The sequence below is a fragment of the Orycteropus afer genome, unplaced genomic scaffold (genome assembly GCF_000298275.1).
Source record: "Orycteropus afer afer isolate SDZICR_OR568_19922 unplaced genomic scaffold, OryAfe1.0 scaffold00013, whole genome shotgun sequence".
NCBI lineage: Eukaryota > Metazoa > Chordata > Mammalia > Tubulidentata > Orycteropodidae > Orycteropus > Orycteropus afer.
In genome coordinates this window covers 8,994,914-9,013,887 of record NW_006921600.1, presented here as the reverse complement: position 1 = coordinate 9,013,887, position 18,974 = coordinate 8,994,914, and positions in this window count along the sequence as shown.

The following is an 18,974-nucleotide window of genomic DNA, read 5'->3' as shown; positions in this document are numbered from 1 at the left end:
GGTGTTTCTACTATTGGACTGACAGCCAATCCATGGGAGTGAGTCCATTTCTAGGCCTGAAGGGTAACCTGGGGCCACAGTCTTGGGGGTTCCACCAGTCTCTATCCAACCAGTAATTCTGGTCATTTTTGTGTTTTTGAATTCTGTTTCACATTTTTCCTCCCACTCTATCCAGGATCTCCAGTTTTGATCTGAATTCCATTCCTGTTGGCTCTTTGTCTCAGTCTCTCACTCCACCCCTACCCATCACCGTGCCCTCTCAGCTATTTCAGAGGGCTCAGCTCTGCTCCAGCTTCCCTTCAAATATTATCGGAGCACCAGAGAGCCATCAGAACTTCCAAAGTCACCTGCATATATGTCTTTGGACACCATTTCCACACTCTCCAACAAGCACCCAATCTGGTGGAATGTTGGCTGCTAGAAGGGATGAGGGTGGGAAGTAACTTCTGGACACCCAAAACTGGGCTTTAGTCTTTTTCTCTCAGACCTATTGCAGATTACTTGGCCATCCCCAAGCTTAATGTCAAAGGAAACGCCTTCTAAAACCACAAACCACTAAGGCTTCCTTATTCCTCTGATTGATTTGGTTTCTCGGAAATGGTTGTGGCCAACAAAGCCACGGCATGAGCCCAGGAGAAAATAATTTCAGTCCCACAGGACCAGACAGAAGCCCAGCCTCAGAGATGAGGTTAATATTAGAGCCTGCCCTAGAGACAGTTTAGAAAAGCCTTTGGAATTTCCTATCTTAAAATATATCTCGGTTTGTCCCATTCAGCAGCATTTTATTTTCCAGGCCCCCTGATCTGTGACAACGGCTCTAGAAGGAAGGTGATTTTGAAACTTCAGAGGCTATGACTATTTTAAGGTTTGCCGCCAAACATTCTGAGCAAATAAAAACCTCTGACTCATCAGGAATCTTCACTCTTCATTTCCAAACACATCAATCAGTCTGTCAACAGCATTGATTAAGGGTCTATTCTGTGAAGAACCATGTACCGGGCACTGTGGGGAGATTTGCGGAACTATATATTAATAGTTTCATTCATCCATCTATTTATCTAGGCCATTTAATTCAATTTAGGGAATTGAGTCAATTATGATAACTGAGTGTTATTATCCACAAAACCCTGCTACAGAGGGATGCCAGAAATATATAGATACTAGTTGTCATCAAGTTGATTCTAACTCATGCAGACTCCACGTGCTTTAGAGTAGAAATACTCCATAGGGTTTTCATGGCTGTCACCTTTTGGAAGCAGATTGCCAGGCCTTTCTTCCAAGGTACCTCTGGGTGGATTCAAACTGCCATCCTGTCAGTTAGTAGCTAAACATTTAAGCATTTGTTTCACCCAAGAACTCCAAGGTAGTAATGTGTAAAATGCTATTCTCATGAACTTACAGTCTTATTGGGGGTGGGGCAAAACAAATACTTAAGTAGGTTGGTGTTAGCTGCCACTGAGTTGACTCATGGTGACCCCATATGTGCAGAGTAAAACTGTTTGAGAGAGTTTTCAAGGCAGTGACATTTTGGGAGCAGATTGTGAAGCTGGTCTTCCAAGGTGCTCTGGGTAGGTTCAAACTGCCAACCTTTTACCTAGTAGTAAAGCACTTAACTGTTTGCATCATCCAGGCTAGACCAAGCAAGCTATCATAATATAACAAGAGAAGCTGACCAAAGAAAAGGGAGTTATCACACTGAGTTGGGAGACTTACAAAATGCAGTTCCTTATTGTTGTTATTTGCCATCGAGTCGGACCCAACTCATAGCGACCCCTCCTTAGGTTTCCAAGGCAGTATCACTAGGAAGTAGATTGCCCAAACTTCCTTCCGAGGGGTGGCTGGTGGGTTTAAACCACCAGCCTTCTGGTTAGCAGTCAAATGCTTTAGGCACTATGCTACCAGAGCTCCCAGTTCCTTATTAGGGACTCTTTATTAGACATATTAGTCATTCAGTAAGTATATGTTGAAAGCTACTAAATGAGGTGGGCTTGGATATGGGCCTTGGAGGACTGCTAAGAATTCAACAGGCAAAGACAATGGTAACATAAAGGCTTTGTTGACCCAGTTACTACCAGTAACAACTCTGGTGAGGCATCTGAAAGGGTAACAAGTTGCTTTGTTTATTTATCCCAACATCCTTCCTTCCATCCATCCAAGAAGTCACACTTGGCATTGAGGGGCAAACAGAGGTGAGCAATTGACATTGAATAAGCAGTGAGTATTATACATTATCATTGAATATGAATATATTATCATTGAATATGCAGATGACACAACCTTGCTTGGTGAAAGCAAAGAAGACTTGAGCACTTACTGATGAAGATCAAACATTACAGCCTTCAGCATCAATTATACCTCAACATAAAGAAAACAAAAATCCTCACACTAGACCATTAAGCAACATCATAAGTAGAAAAAAATGCTAAAGTTGTCAAGGATTTCATTTTACTTGGATCCACAATCAACATCCCTGGTAGCCTCAGTCAAGAAATCAAATGAGGTATTGCATTGGGTAAATCTGCTTCAAGAGAACTCTTTAAAGGGTTAAAAAGCAAAAATGTCCCTTTGAGGACTAAGATGCATCTGACCCAAGCCATGGTATTTTCAATTGCCTCCTATGCATGAGAAAGCTGGACAATGAATAAGAAAGACCAAAGAAGAATTGGTACTTTTGAATTATGTTTTTAGCAAATAATATTAAATATTCCAGGAACTGATAGAGGAATGAACAAACCTCTCTTGGAAGAAGTACAGCCATAGAACAGCAAAACTTCATTTCATGTACTTTGGACAGGTTATCAGGAAGGACCAGGAGAAAGACATTATGCTTAGTAAAGTAGAAGGTCAGTGAAAAAGAGGAAAACCTTCAATGAGAGGGATTGACACAGTGACTGTGACAATGGACTCAAGCATAGCAACAATTGTGAGGATGGTGCAGGACTGAGCAGTGTTTCATCATGTTGCACACAGGATTGCTATGAGTTGGAACCAAGTTGCCAGTACCTAACAGCAACAACAACAAGCAGTGAGTTATTAGTTGCCTTGAGTTGTCTCTGACTCATGGTGACCCCATGTACAACAAAACAAAATGTTGTCCCATCTTGCCCGATCTTCATGATCACTGGTATGCTGTTCAAGTCTATTGCTTGGAACAGCAATAGACTGATGCTAACAGTGGCTATTGTGTCTAACCTAGGGGGCTCATCTTCCAGCACTATATCAGACAATATTCTATTGTGATCCATAGGGTTTACATTGACTAATTTTCAGAAGTATATCACCAGGAATTTCTTCTTAATTTGTCTTAGTCTTCAACCTGTCTACCATGGGTGACCCTGCTGGTATTTGAAGTAACCAGTGGCATAGCTTACAGCATCATAATAACACACAAGCCACCACCATACAACAAACTAACAGACAGGTGATAGAAACACTGAATAGAAATCAGAAAATATTTGCACACTGTGGAACAGCATGCTGGAGGAGGGCATCAGAATGAAGGTCTAATAGTTCACTGAGACAGCATGACAAATGAGGAAGGTAGCCAAAGCCATGGACCCAGGGCCAGAGACTGGACAAGCAAATGGGGTGGTTGGGCACAGACACTCAAGACATAGTCACTGAGTCTTTGTGATTAAATCTCTGATGGCACTTCAGCTTGGTGCTAATTTTAATGGCTGGCACAGAATGTTTCATAGATATTAAATACTTGCTCTGTACTCAGTGAGCATTATGCCAGGTGTAAAAGAGATTCAAGAGAAATATAAACTCTTGATATGGCTTACAATTCAGTTGAGCAAACTAGAATAAATATAAAATAAACAAGTAGAGGATAGTATGAAAACAACTGCCAGAGTATACATGTAAAGCATAAATGTGCTATGGAAGGATTAATTACAACCTGAACTCTGTCATAAATATTGAAGGGGCTCCTGGTTGCTATAACCAGTCGTGGCAAGCTTGGGGTCATTAAGCAGGAGAACAGAGGTCTGGCCAAGGGTTTTCTGCCTCAGCCTAAAGTGTTTCTCAGACTCCAGTTATCTGCTGCTCCTGATAACTGGGAATCTGAGCAGGTCTGAGGAGGTTTCTGGGCCAGTGGTATGTTGGAGCCAGCCTGCACTGGCTTACAACAGCCCACACTGGTTCACATCAGCTCACATTGGTTCACACCAGTTCACACTGGCTTACAGCAGCTAGGGAGTGCCATTTTGTACATCTCTTCCTAATTCATTTTCACATGGTATGTGAAGCCATGATGGAAAATATTGATACCACAGAAATCAGCAAATGCTACAAATACCAGGCTCCCCCCCCCCCATAGAGCTGGTTTATCAACATATCATGTTCCTAGTACATTTCACCTGCCAGGGAACGATAGAAATCACCACCTCCAGGATGAAAATTTTCAACCTGGATCTAGTCAACATTTTATTTTTATTTTAAATAGTTCAGTGTTGTTGTTGTTGTTGTTGTTAAGTGCCCTCGAGTCGTTTCCAACTCATAGCGACCCCATGCACAGCAGAACGAAACACTGCCCGATCCCACGCCAGCCCCACAATCCCTGCTATACTTGAGCCCATCATTGCAGCCACCGTATCAATCCATCTCGTCGAAGGCCTCCCCCTCTTCTGTCGACCCTCCACCCTACCAAGCGTGACATCCTTCTCCAGGGAATGGTCCCTTCTTACAACATGACCAAAATAGGTGAGATGAAGTCTGGCCATTATTGCTTCCAAGGAGCATTCTGGCTGCACTTCCTCCAGGACAGATCTGTTAGTTCTTTTAGCAGTCCATGGTACTTTCAGCATTCTTTGCCAGCACCACAACTCAAAAGCATCAACTCTTCTTCGGTCTTCCTTATTCATTGTCCAGCTCTCATATGCATACGAGGCGATTGGAAATATCATGGCTTGTGTCAGGCGCACCTTAGTCCTCAAGGAGATATCCTTGCTCCTCATCACTTGAAACAGTTCCTTTGCAGTTGACTTTCCCAATGCTACACGTCGTCTAATGTCCTGACTGTTCCTTTTGTTGGCATTGATTGTAGAACCAAGCAACGTGAATTCCTTGACAACCTCAATCTTCTCTCCATTTATTGTGATGCTGCTCATTGGTCCAGTTGTGAGGATTTTTGTTTTCTTTATATTGAGATGTAATCCATACTGCAGACTGTATTCTTCAGCCTTCATCAGTAGGTGCCTTAAGTCATCCTCACTTTCAGCAAGCAAAGTTGTATCGTCTGCATATCTCAGGTTGTTAATGATTCTTCCTCCAATCCTGATACCACGTTTTTCTTCATACAGTCCAGCTTCTCGGATTATTTGCTCAGCATATAGATTGGATAAGTGTGGAGAAAGGATACAACCCTGACGCACTCCCTTCTTGATTTTAAACCATGTAGTGTCCCTTTGTTCTGTTCAAACGACAGCCTCCTGGTCAAGGTACAGATTCCTCATGAGTACAATCAAGTGCTCAGGAATTCCCATTCTTCTCAATGTTATCCATAATTTGTCATGATCCACACAATCAAATGCCTTTGCATAGTCAATAAAACACAAGTAAACATCTTTCTGGTATTCTTTGCCTTGAGCCAAGATCCATCTGACAACAGCTATGATATCCCTTGTTCCACATCCTCTTCTGAATCCAGCTTGAACCTCTGGAAGTTCTCTGTCAATATACTGCTGCAAACGTTTCTGAATTATCTTCAGTAAGATCTTACTTGCATGTGATATTAATGATATTGTTCTATAATTTCCACATTGTGTGGGATCACCTTTCTTTGGAATGGGCACAAATATGGATCTCTTCCAGTCAGTTGGCCAGGTAGCTGTCTTCGAAATCTCTTGGCATAACTGGGTGAGTGCCTCCAATGGGGCATCTGTTTGTTGAAATATCTCAATCGGTATGCCATCAATTCCCAGAGCCTTGTTCTTTGCCAGTTCTTTCATTGCAGCTTTGACTTCTTCCTTCATTACCATTGGTTCTAGATCATATGCCACTTCCTGAAATGGATGAAGATCGATCAGTTCTTTTTGGTACAGTGACTCTGTGTATTCCTGCCATCTTCTCTTGATGTTTCCTGCATCATCCAATATTTTGCCCATAGAATCTCTCACTATTGCAACTCGAGGCTTAAATTTTTTCTTCAGTTCTTTCAGTTTGAGAAATGCTGAGCGTGTTCTTCCTTTTTGGTTTTCAGACTTCAGGTCTTTGCACATTTCATTATAGTAATTGGCTTTGCCTACTCGAGGTGCTCTTTGAAATCTTCTGTTCAGCTCTTTTACCTTTTCATTCCTTCCATTTGCTTTAGCTATTCTCTACTCAAGGGCAAGGTTCAGAGTCTCTTCTGTCATCCACTTTGGTCTTCTTTTCTTTTCTTTTCTTTATTGTATATTGTATTGTATATTGAAATAGTTCAGTATACATACAGTCAATATTTCCTTGGTGGTGGGAGCATCTTTGTGTACCTGACAGGCATATTGCTGGCTCGAAGATTACAAAGATGGGTGAGATACAATAGCTACCAACAAAGAGCTTACATTGTAGTGAGGAGAAATGGACACAAAAATTGATGTCAAAGTGAACTGGCAAGGGCTTTGATGGAGAATGTTGTAGGGTGCTAGAGGGTAGTGGTGGTTCAGTGGGAGTCTCCCCTTCCATGGGAGACTTGGGTTCAAGTCTTGGCCAGTGTACCTCATGTGCAGCCACCAGCTGTCTGTCTATAACACTGAACAGGTTTCAGCAGAGCTTTGAGACTAAGAAGGACTAGAAAGAAAGGCCTGGTAATCAACTTCCAAAAGTCAGCCAGTGAAAACCTGATGGATTACACTTGATCATGATGATGGCATGGGATTGGGTGCATGGGGTGACTATGAGCTGGGAGCACCCATGAGCTGAGACTCAAGGTAGCTAATCACAAAGAGACACAAAGAAGGGGAGCACTGAAGGGAATGGAGAGTCAGGTTAGGTTTCCCTGAGAAAGAAGGTTGTCCTGATTCCTGAAAGATTCCCAGGCAAAGACAATCCAGCATATAAGCAGAGAGATATGGGAGAGCTTTCTGTTATGTGTCATCAATAGGGCTGGCTCATAAAAGGAGAGACAAAGGATAGGTTGGTAGTCAAGAGGTTCCTCATGGTTGATAGCTTTTGAACACTGGCCTGGAGGTGGAAGGGAGCCATAGAGCAGGGCACAGGGAAGTTGTGGAGAACCATAATGAGGCCGCTCTAGCAGAAAGGTGTTTTGTCTTTGACTCCTGCCAGCAGCTTTTAGCCTGCTTCTGTGTGGCCCTCTCAAAGTTTCTCAGCAGGGATTCTGGTACTGAGGGTTTCTGAGGATTGCTCAGGCACTGGGGCTCCCTGCTTATTGTAGAGGTGCGGTGGAGTCTATTTTGCTTCCCAAGCCCTGTGCCCAAATTCTCAGATTCATGGTGACTGTTCTTTACTGGTCACTATAACCACCTTCCTCACTCTGCTTCTTTGGCCTTGCCAGACCTCACAATTGCCAATTGCCTTCTTTCTCTGTCTTAATGTAAAAATACCCCATCCATGACAAAGTTATTTATTTTCAATACACAGCTAATATATTAATCCATGTTCAATGTAACAACACAAAATAAGACAAAAGAAAAAGTGTCCCTAGATGCCCCCATCCATCTAGTCTAAGAAGTAACTAATATATTTGTAATATGTCATGTATCTTACTGTAAATTTATTTGTGTGTAATTATGAAATATCTTTCTTTTACATTGTTTTGATTTACACTTTGCTTTTTTTCTTCCACATAAAAATTTGTCTAAGAGTTCTTCTCATGTTAGTACAAATAATTTACCTCATTTATCTTAAATGACCTTATATTCTAGAGTGTAGATAATACCATAGATTATTGGCCATCCCTCTATTGATGGAGTTTAGGTTGTTCTCAATTTTCTCATAAACAATGCCACAATGAAGATCCCTGTAATAAAAGTTGTCTTGGACATGTATGTGAATGTTTTTCTACACAAGAAATATAATTACTAGGCTGTGTTTTTGTGTTATTGTTAGGTGCCATTGTGTCAACTCCAACTCATAGTGACCCTGTGTACAACCGAATGAAACACTGCCTGATTGTGTAACATCCTCACAATCCTTGCTATGCTTGAGTCTGTTGTTGCAGCCACTGTGTCAATCCATCCCCTTGAGGGTCTTTCCCTTTTGCTCTGACCTTCTACTTTACCAAGCATGATATCCTTCTCCAGGAAATGGTCCCTTCTGACAACATGACTAAAGTAGGTGAGGCGAAGTCTGGCATCCTTGCCTCCAAGGAACATTGTGGCTGCACGTCTTCAGGACAGATTTGTTTGTTCTTCTGGCAATCCATGGTACTTTCAGTATTATTCACCAACACCACAATTCAAAGACATCAACTTTTCTTAAGTCTTCTTTATTCATTGTCCAGCTTTCATGTGCATAGGAGACCATTGAGAATACCATGACTTGGGTTAGGCACACTTTAGTCTTCAGAGTGACATCTTTTCTCTTTAAGACTTTAAAGAGGTCTTTTGAAGCATATTTGCTCAGTGTAATTCTACTTCTGATTTCTTGACTGCTGCTTCCAAGGGTGTTGATTGTAGATCCAAGTAAAATGAAATCCTTGCCAACTTCAATCTTTTCTCCATTTATCGTGATGTTTCTTATTGGTCCAGTTGTGAGGACTTCTGTTTTCTTGATGGTGAAGCATAATCATACTGAGTATTGTAGTCTTTGATCTTCATCAGTAAGTGCTTCAAGTCATCTTCATTTTCAACAAGCAAGGTTGTGTCATCTGTATATTGCTGGTTGTTCCTTGGTCTTCCTCCAATTCTGATACTGCATTCTTCTTCATATAGTTCAGCTTCTTGGATTATTTTCTTAGCATACAGATTGAATAAATACGGTGAAAGGATATAACCCTGACACACACTCTTCCTGATTTTAAATCATGCAGTATTCCTTCATTCCATTCAAATGACAGATTCTTGATCAGGTTACTCATGAACACAAAAAAGTGTTTTAGAATTCCCATTCTTCACAATGTTATCCATAATTTGTTATGATCTACATAGCTGAATGCCTTTGCATAGTCAATACAACACAGGTAAATATCTTTCTGGTTGTTATTCTTTGCTTTCAGCCAAGATTCATCTGACATCAGCAATGATATCCCTCATTCCATGTCCTCTTGTGAATCAAGCTTGAATTTCTGGAAGTTCTCTGTCAATACTTCTGGCAACCATTTTTGAATTATCTTCAGCAAAATTTTACTTGCATGTGATATTACGTATATTGTTCAATAATTTCCACATTCTTTGGGTCACCTTTCTTTGGGCACAAATATCAGTCTCTTCCATCGAGTTGGCCAGGTAGCTAGCTACCTTCCAAATATCTTGGCATAAATGAATCAGCACCTCCAGCACAGCATCCATTTGTTGAAACATCTCAGTGGGTATCATCAATTCTTGGACCCTTGTTTTTCATCAGTTCTTTCAGTGCAACTTGGACTTCTTCCTTCAAAACCATTCGTTCTTGCTCATATATTACCTCCTGAAATAGTTGAACATTGACTAATTCTTTTTGGTATAGTAACTCTGTATATTCCTTCCATCTTCTTTTGCTCCTTTCTGTATCATTCAATATTTTGCCAAATAGAATCCTTCAATATTGCAACTGCTGGCTTGAATTTTTTTTCTTCAGTTCTTTCAGCTTGAGAAATGCTGAATCTGTTCTTCCTGTTTGGTCTACCTCCAGGTCTTTTCACATTTCAATATAATACACTACTTTGTCTTCTCAAGCTATCCTTTGAAATCTTCTGTTCAGCTCTTTTGTTTCATCGTTTGTTCTATTCGTGTTAACTACTTCCTTTCAAGAGCAAGTTTCAGAGTCTTTACTGACATCCATTTTGGTCTTTTCTTCCTTTCTTCTCTTTTTAATGACTGTTTGCTTTTTCATGTATGATGTTTTTGATATCATCCCACAACTCATCTGGTCTTTGGTCATTGGTGTTCAATACATCAAATCTATTCTTCAGATGGTCTCTAACTTCAGGTGGGATATAATCAAGGTCACATTTTTGTTCTTGTGGACTTGTTTAATTTTCTCCCCTTCAACTTGAACTTGCATATGAGCAATTGATGGTGTGTTCTACAGTCAGCTCCAGGCCTTCTTTTGACCAATCATACTGAGCTTCTCCATCACCTCTTTCCACAAGTATAGAATTATCTGATTCCACTACACAAATGTAGTTGATCTGATTCCTGCATATTCCATCGGGCAAGGTCCATGAATATAGCCACTGTTTATGGTGTTGATAAAAAAGGTATTTGTAATGAATAAGTTATTGGTCTTGCAAAATTCTATCATGTGATCTCTGGTGTCATTTCTATCACCAAGGCCTTATTTTCCAACTCTTCTTTGTTTCCAACTTTTGCATCCTAATCACCAGTAATTATCAATACGTCTTGATTCATATTTGGTCAATTTCAGACTGCAGAAGTTGTAAAAAGATCTTCATTTCTTCTTTTTTGAAATTTGAATAATAGTCATATTAACTGGTCTTCCTTTTAAGCATATAAATATTATTCTATCACTGAGAACAGTGTACTTCAGGATAGACCTTGAAACATTCTTTTTGAATAAGGTTTTCAGTAGTCATTTTTTTTTCAAAAGTGGATGGCCCCATCCTTCTTCCAAATCTGTCTTAGTCTGGAAGCTCTGCTGAAACTTGTTCCCATGGGTCACCTGTCGGTATTTGAAATACTAGCAGAATAGCCTCTAGCCTTACAATAGCATGTAAGCCACTATGGTATGACAAACCTGACAGACGAGTGGTGGGACGAGTACTGGGCCATAAAGTATAAATATTTAATATTTTAATAAATGAACTTTAAAGGAACTTACCAATTGAATCTCCCATAAGTGATCTTCTTGTGTATCAATTTTCCTCAAACTCTTGCCTTAATAAAGTCAAATTATCAAGTGTGTTAATTTTTGCTACTCTGATGGGTATACTAAGATCTTTGGTGGTGCAGTGGTTAAAACATTTGGCTGCTAGTGAAAAGGTCAGTGGTTCCAACCTACCAACTGCTCTGTGGAAGAAAGATGAAGCAGTATGCTTCTGTAAAGATTTACATTCTTGGAAACATTGTGGGCAGTTCTACTGTGTCCTATAGGGTTGCTATGAGTTGGAATAGACTTTTGTCGCAGTGCGGTTTGATGAATATACGATGAAATCTCACTCTTTTTTTAATTGTTAAAAGTAATTTTATTTTTCAAAATAAGTATTTATTTGCCTCATAAAATTTTAGTTTGAAAGCTATCATATAAAAAAATAGCTTTTTTTTTTTTTTTTTTTTTTTTTAAGTGTATAATTCCATGAATTTGTCATCAGGTATCATCCGGTCAATTTTTTGACTCACAGTGACCCAATGTATTATGGAGTAGAACTGTCCCAGAGGGTTTTCTAGGCTATAATATTTATGGGTGAGATCTCCAGGTCTGTCTCCCAAGGAGAGGCTGGTGGTTTTGAATCACCAACCTTTTAGTCAGCAGTTGAATTCTCAACCATTATGCCACCAGGACTCATTCTATGAAGTTTAACTAATACCAAATAAAGACATTCTCTTCCTGTCTCTAACCTCTGGCAAATCTTCTCCATCACTATAGTTATACCTTTTTAAGAATATCGTATAGATGGAATAATACAGTAAGTAACTTTGGATATTGGCTTCTTTTGCTCAGTGTAATGATTTTGGAATTCATGTGTGTTATTGCATGAATATCAATGGCTTATTCCTTTTATTGCTTAGTAGTAGGTCCCATATGCCTATAAGGAAGACTAATTAATATATTACTATTATTCAAATTTATGAACCAACCACTAATGGCAAAGAAGAAGAAATTGAAGATTTTTATCAACTTATGCAGTCTGAAATTGATCAAATATGAAATCATGGTGCATTGGTAATTATTGAGATTAGAATGTGAAAGTTGGAAAGAAAGAAGAAGAATCAGTAGTTGGGAAATATGGCCTTAGTGATAGAAACAATGCTGGAGATCACATGATAGAATTTTGCAAGACCGATTACCTATTCAAGAATCTCTGGTGATGTAGTGGATAAGACATTTGGCTGTTAACCAGAAGGTCAGTGGTCCAAACTCACCAGGCACTCTGTGGAAGGAAGATAGGGCAATCTAGTTCCTTAAAGATTTACAACCTCAGAAACTCAATGGGGTCACTATAAGTTGGAATCTACTTGATGGCAGTGAGCTTGGTTTTATTGGATTGACTTATTCATTGCAAATGCCCTTTTTCAACAATATAGATTTTCATCTCTCCTAGGAGTAGGATTGCTGGATGAAGTGGGAAATACATGTTTGACTGTAAAAAACTGTCCAGCTGTTTTCCAGAGTGACTGTGCCATGTTGCATTCTCACCAGCAAGGTACAAAAGCTTCTGTTGCTCTGAATCCTCTCCAGCCAGCACTAGGCAATGTCAGTATTTTTTATTTTAACCACAGAAATAGGTGCATAGTGGTAGCTCATTGTGATTTTAATTTGTAGGGAGCTCTGGTGGCCTAGTGCCTAAGGATTTAATTGCTAACCAGAAGGCTGGCAGTTCAAACCCACCAGCCACTCCTTGGAAGGAAGATTGGGCAATCTACTTCTGAAGTTATACCAACTCAGAAACCCAAGGAGGGGTCACTATGAGTCGGTTCCAACTCGATGGCAGTGAGTTTGTTTTTTTTGTTTTTAATAGCTAATGAAGAAGCCCTGTCTTGCATGGTTAAGGTGCTCAGAGGCTGACTGAGAAGTTGGAAGTTCAAACTGACCCATGGCTTCATAGGAGAGAAGACCTGTTGATCTGCTCCCCAAAAGATTACAGCCTAGAAAATCCTATGGGCAGTTCTACTCTGTCACATAGGGTTACTATGAGTCAAAAACTGAAGCAATGGCACCTATCCTAACAGTGACTAATGATGTTAAGCTTATTTTAAAGTGTTGATTTGTCATACTTGTATTCTCTTTGGTAAAGTGACTAATCAAGTCTTTTGCCAGCTTTTTAATTGGGTTGTTTGTTTTCTTATTGTTGAATTTTGTGAATTCTTTGTATACTCTAGATACAAGTCCTTTGTTGGATATGTGATTTGCAAATATTTTCTCCCAGTTTTTTTTTTTTTTTTTTTTTAATTCTTTTCATAGTATATGTTGCAGAGCAAAGGTTTTAATTTTCGTAAACTTTATCAGATTTTCCTTTATGGAGTATGCTTTTCAGGTCACATCTGAGAACACTTTGTGAAAATTAGATCAAAAATTTTCATAGTGTTTCATAGTTTTCTTCTGATAGTTTAACAGTATTACCTTTTACATTTAGATCCCTGATTTCATTTGAATGAAGTTTTGTATAAAGTTTGAGGTAGAGAACAAGGTTCATGGTTTTATATATGGGTGATTAATTGTTTCAAAGCTGTTTTGCTTTTGTACCTTTGTTCTAGATCAAATGCCCATATTCATGTGGGTCTATTTTTGGACTCTATTATATTCTGTTGATCTACTTGTCTATACATTTACCAATACCATACTGTGTTGAGTATCTTTGCATTGCACCAAAAATCAAGGAGAGTGATTCCTTTAACTTTCTTCTTTTCCAAAGTTGTTTTGGCCAATCTGGGTCCTTTGCACTTCTACATACATTTTAGAATCTATTTTTCAGTTTCTGCAAAAAGACTTGCTGGGATTTTGATTGGTCCTCTAATAAATCTATATAACAATTTAGGGAGAATTGGCGTTTTATTTTGCTACATCCTATATTCCATGAACATGATATAGCTTCCATTTATTTAGGTTCTCTGATTTCTTTCATCAGTGTTTCATAGTTCTCACAATACAGACTCTGAATATGTTAGTTTTATACCTAAGCATTTCATACTTTTTTTTTGAGCCATTGCAAATGGTATGTCTTATTAGTATATAAAAATACAACTGACTCTTTTTGTTTTGACTTTATATCCTGCAACCTTGCTAACTCAGTTCTAGGAGTGGTTTTTTTTGTTTTTTTTTTTTTTTTGTAGAATTGTTAGGATTTTCTGTGTAGATGATCACGCCGTCTGCGAATAGAAACAATTTTATTTTCTTTCCCCTTTAAAATAGATACACATTTTATTTCTTTTTCTTGCTTTATTGCACTGGCTAAGACTTCCAGTATGATGAAGAATCAGAGTATTAAGAATGGATATACCAGCCTTATTTCCAATCTTATGGGGTAAGCATATAAGGGAAAATATTTTATCATTAAGTACATGTTAGCTGAAGATTTTTGTAGATTTTCTTTTTCAGATTGAGAAAATTCTCTTCTTTTCTCAATTTGTGCAGTATTCATTATGCATGGATGCTGTATCTTTTCAAATATTTCTCTGTATCTACTTATAAGATCATGTGGTTTTTCTTTAAATATTTAATATGGTAAATTATATTAATTGGTTTTTGACTATTGAACCAGTTTTGTATTCCTTACTTTTGATGAATTATTATTTTTATATGTTGCTATATTTCTGCACATAGCAACAACAATATTTTATTGAGGATTTTTTCATCTATGTTTATGAGGGATATTGGTCTCTAGTTCTCTTTTTTGTACTCTTTTTTTTTGTGTGTGTGTTTTTAGTATCAGTATAATGTTGGACTCATAAAATGAATTGTGAAGTGTTTCTCTTCTATTTTCTAGAAAATAGTGTGTTGAACTAATGTTATTTCTTTTTAAATGTTTGATAGAATGTCCAGTGAAACACACCTGAAACTGAAGATTTTTTTAACTACAAATTCAACTTCTTTAGTTATATTTAATTATTTAAGTTATGTATTTCACCCAAGTTAAATCTTGGCTGAGTTTTAGGTGAGTTAGTAGTGTGTGATGTATGGGGGATTGGTTCATATAATCTAAGTTGTCAAATACTGTGCATAGAGTTGTTTGTAATATTTTAAAATATTCTTTTAATGTCTGGAGAGTCTGAAGTGATATTTCCTCTTTCTTTCCCACTGTTGGTAATTTGTGTCTTCTCTTTTTTTCTTCATCAATCTTGCTAGAGATTTGTCAGTTTTATTGATTTTTTTCCTAAGAAATAGCTTTTAGTTTCCTTGATTTGTCTCTATGTTTCTATTTTCAATTTTTTAAATTTTTTCTCTGATCTTTATTGTTGCCTTACTTCTGCTTGATTTGTGTTTGTGTTGCTTTTCTTTTTCTATTTATTAAAGTGGAAGGTTAAATTGTTGACTTAATACCTTTTTCGCTTTCTTACTTAGACATTTCAATACTTCAAAAGTCCTTCCAAGCACTACTTTAGCAGCATCCCACAGAATTTGATATGTTGTATTTTCCTTCAATGCAGTTCCATTGAGACTTTCTCTTTGACTCATGAATTACTATTAAGTGTGTTTATTTTCCAAGTGTTTATAGATTTCCCAGTTAACTTTCTATTATTGATTTCTAGTATATCTCTATTATTGTCAGAAAATATACTCAGCATGGTTTCAAATCTTTTGAAATTTTTAAGATTTATTTTATTATCCAAGATATGGTCTGTTTCGGTGAATGATCCATGGTAACTTGAGAAGAATGTGTATTCTGTTGTTTTTGGTTAATAATTAGATCCAGCAGGTTGACAGTATTGATCAGTGCTTCTGTGTCTTTGCTGACTTTCTGTCTACTGCTCTATCTATTACTGTCAGAGGAGTGTTGAAATCTGAAAATACAATTACGGATTTGTCTGTTTTGTCTTTGCATTTTGTCAGCTTTTGCTTCTTCTTCTTCTTTTTCTTTTCTTTTTGAAGTTCGGTTGTTACATATATACTCATTTAGGATTATTATGTCTCCTTGGTGAATCGACCTTTTTAGTAATATGTAATGTATCTCTTTACTTTTGGAAATTTTCTTTGCCTTTAAGTCTGCTTTGATATTAATAGAGACATTTGTCGAAGGCAGACTCTAAAATAGTCTCTTATGATTCTTCTCTTTTGGTATTCACACCCTGGTATAATTTCCTCCTCTTGAATATGACTGAAACTAGGTACTTCCTCCTGACCAACAGACTACAGCAAAGGTGGTGAGTCGCCACATTCATGACTAAGTTACAAGATATTGTGACTTCTATCTTGCTAGACTCTCTGTCTCTCTCTCCTGTTGGCTTTGATGAAGCAAGATACCATGTTGGAAAGATGCTAATGTTAAAGAACTCAGGGTGGCCTCCAATCAGCAGTCAGCAAGAAACTGAGTCTGCAGTCCAACTATCCTCAAGGATCTGAATCCTGCCACCAAACATATAAGCGAGCTTGGAAATGGATCTTTTCCCAGTCATGTCTTTATATAAGATCTCATTGTGAGTTCACATCTTGATAGCAACCTTGGGTAAAACCCTGAAACAAGGAACTCATCTAAACTATACCAAACTTCCTGACTCACAGAAATAGTGACATAATAAATGTGAATTGTTTTAAGCCGCTGAGATTTGGGGTAATTTATTATGCAGCAATAGATAAATAATAAAACACTCCAGTGCTTTTGTTTGATTCATGTTTGCATGGCATATCTTTTTTTTACTTCCCCCCAGTTTTACTTTTAACACATCTATATCATTATATTTAGTTTATATGTTTGTAGGACGTTTGGCTGCTAACCAGAAGGTTGGTGGTTCAAACTCATCAGCTGCTCCATAGGAGGAAGAGAAAGCAATCTACTTCCATAAAGATTTATAGTCTTGGAAACTCAGTGTGGGTCACTGTGAGTTAGAATTGACTCTATGGCAGTGGGAAATATTATATTTAAAGTGAAATTCTTGTAGACAGGATATAGTAGGATCATTTTTTAAAATCCATTCTGACAATCTCTGTCTTTTAATTGATTGATTTCACTTACTCTCTCTGTTCCTGTTGCCTTTTTCTTGCCCTCTTTAAAGTTATCAAATATTTTTTTTTTTAGTATTTCATTTTAACTTATCTATTTTGATTTTGACCATATTTATTTGAATATATTTTAATGGTCATTGTGTTGTTGTTGTTGTTATTTGCCGTCAAGTCGGCCCCAACTCGTAGCGACCCCTCCTTGGGTTTCCGAGGCAGTATCACTACGGAAGTAGGATTGCCCAACCTTCCTTCCGAGGAGTGGCTGGTGGGTTTGAACTGCCAGCCTTCTGGTTAGCAGTCAAGTGCCTTAGGCACTATGCTACCAGAGCTCCTAATGGTCATTCTAGAGATAACAAAAAACATACTTAGATTCAATATTTTACCACTTCGGTTAGAACCCAGAGACCTTACCCATCATCATGTAGATCCATTTGCCCTCTCTCCTTTTTTGCGATAGTTGTCTTATATAATATACCTACACCTACATGTATTGGAAATATCATCAGACACTGGTATAATTTTTGCTTTCAATTGTCATCATGGTTTAAACAACTGAAGAAGAGGAGAATAGTCTATTTTCTTTACCCATATATTTATTCTTACTGTTATGCTTGTGTCATTCCTGATGTTTCAAGTTTACTCTGGAATCGTATTCTTCTCTCTGAACAACTTGCTTTAGCAATTCCTTCAGAGGATGTCTGCTGGCTCTGATATTTAGTACTTTTCATTTGTGAATACCTTTATTCCATTTTCATTCCTGAAGTAAATTTTTTGCTGGAAGTAGAATACTACGTTGACAGCTCTTTTATTCTAGCCCTTTAAAAATGTGCCTCTTCCTTCTGGTGTTCATTATTTCTAGATGAGAAACTGAAAGTCATTTGACTTGTTTCTCCTTATAAAAAGTGCTACTTTTCTCTTCCACTTTCCCTCTCAAAGTTTTTTTTTTTTTTTTTATTTGTCTTTAGTTTTCAGCAGGTTGATTATGATTTTTCTAGGTATGAATTTCTTTGAATTATCCTTTTGAGGGTTTATTTACTAAGTTTCTTGAAACTGTAGGTTTGTCTTTTGCTAAATTTGGGATGTTTCCAGCTATTATGTTGTCAATTATTTTTTTCAGCACTGCCCTCTTCTTTTCATCTAGGACTTTAATGACTCTATTATATCCCTCATTGCAGTCTCACAAGTCCTTAAGACTCTATTTATTAATTTTTCAACCTTTTTTGTGTTATTAGTCATCTGTGCTTTCTCTTCTGTAAATTATATTCACACCTCATGCCCATTTTAATGCTTGAGCTGTTTGTATTTTCCTTATTAATTGTAGCTGTTCTTTTATTCTGATATTAAGTCTTTGATTATTTTTTAAATGACAAATAGTTTTTAGCATCAGGTTTTTGGTTTGTTTTGGTCTTAAATTTGTTATAATTAGTGTCCTTTATTGTAATGAAGTATTTAATTCTGATAAATTAATCAACTTTATGAATATCTTGCTTTTGTTTCTGCTTTTGGTAATTTTTTTTTTTTTGGATGGTCTATTCAACCCATGGGTACCATCATATGCGCTGATTGTATTATTCATAAATTTGCATTTTTATATTTAGCTCCTTAATATATTACTATTTATTTTTGTGGTTGGGATGTAGCTTAGTATTTTTCCCAAATATGTGGCCAGTTTCTCCAATCCATTTATTTTATAGCTTATCATTCTTCCGCTGATTTTATCAAATATTAAATTCTCATATTAAATTCTTTGTTTCAGAATTATATTCTACTATACTGGTCTATTTTTTTCTTAAATACACATTATTTTAATAATTATTGTTTTAATATGTTTTTTACCTACTTTGGCTTTGCACCTACTTTGGTCATGTTGTCAGAAGGGACCATTCCCTGGAGAAGGATATCATGCTTGGTAAAGTGGAGGGTCAGCAGGAATGGGGAAGACCCTCAAGGAAATGGACTGACACAGTGGCTGCAACAATGGGCTCAGGAATAGCAAGTATTGTGAGGCTGGTGCAGGACGGGGCAGTGTTTCGTTTTGTTGTGCAAAGGATCGCTATGAATTA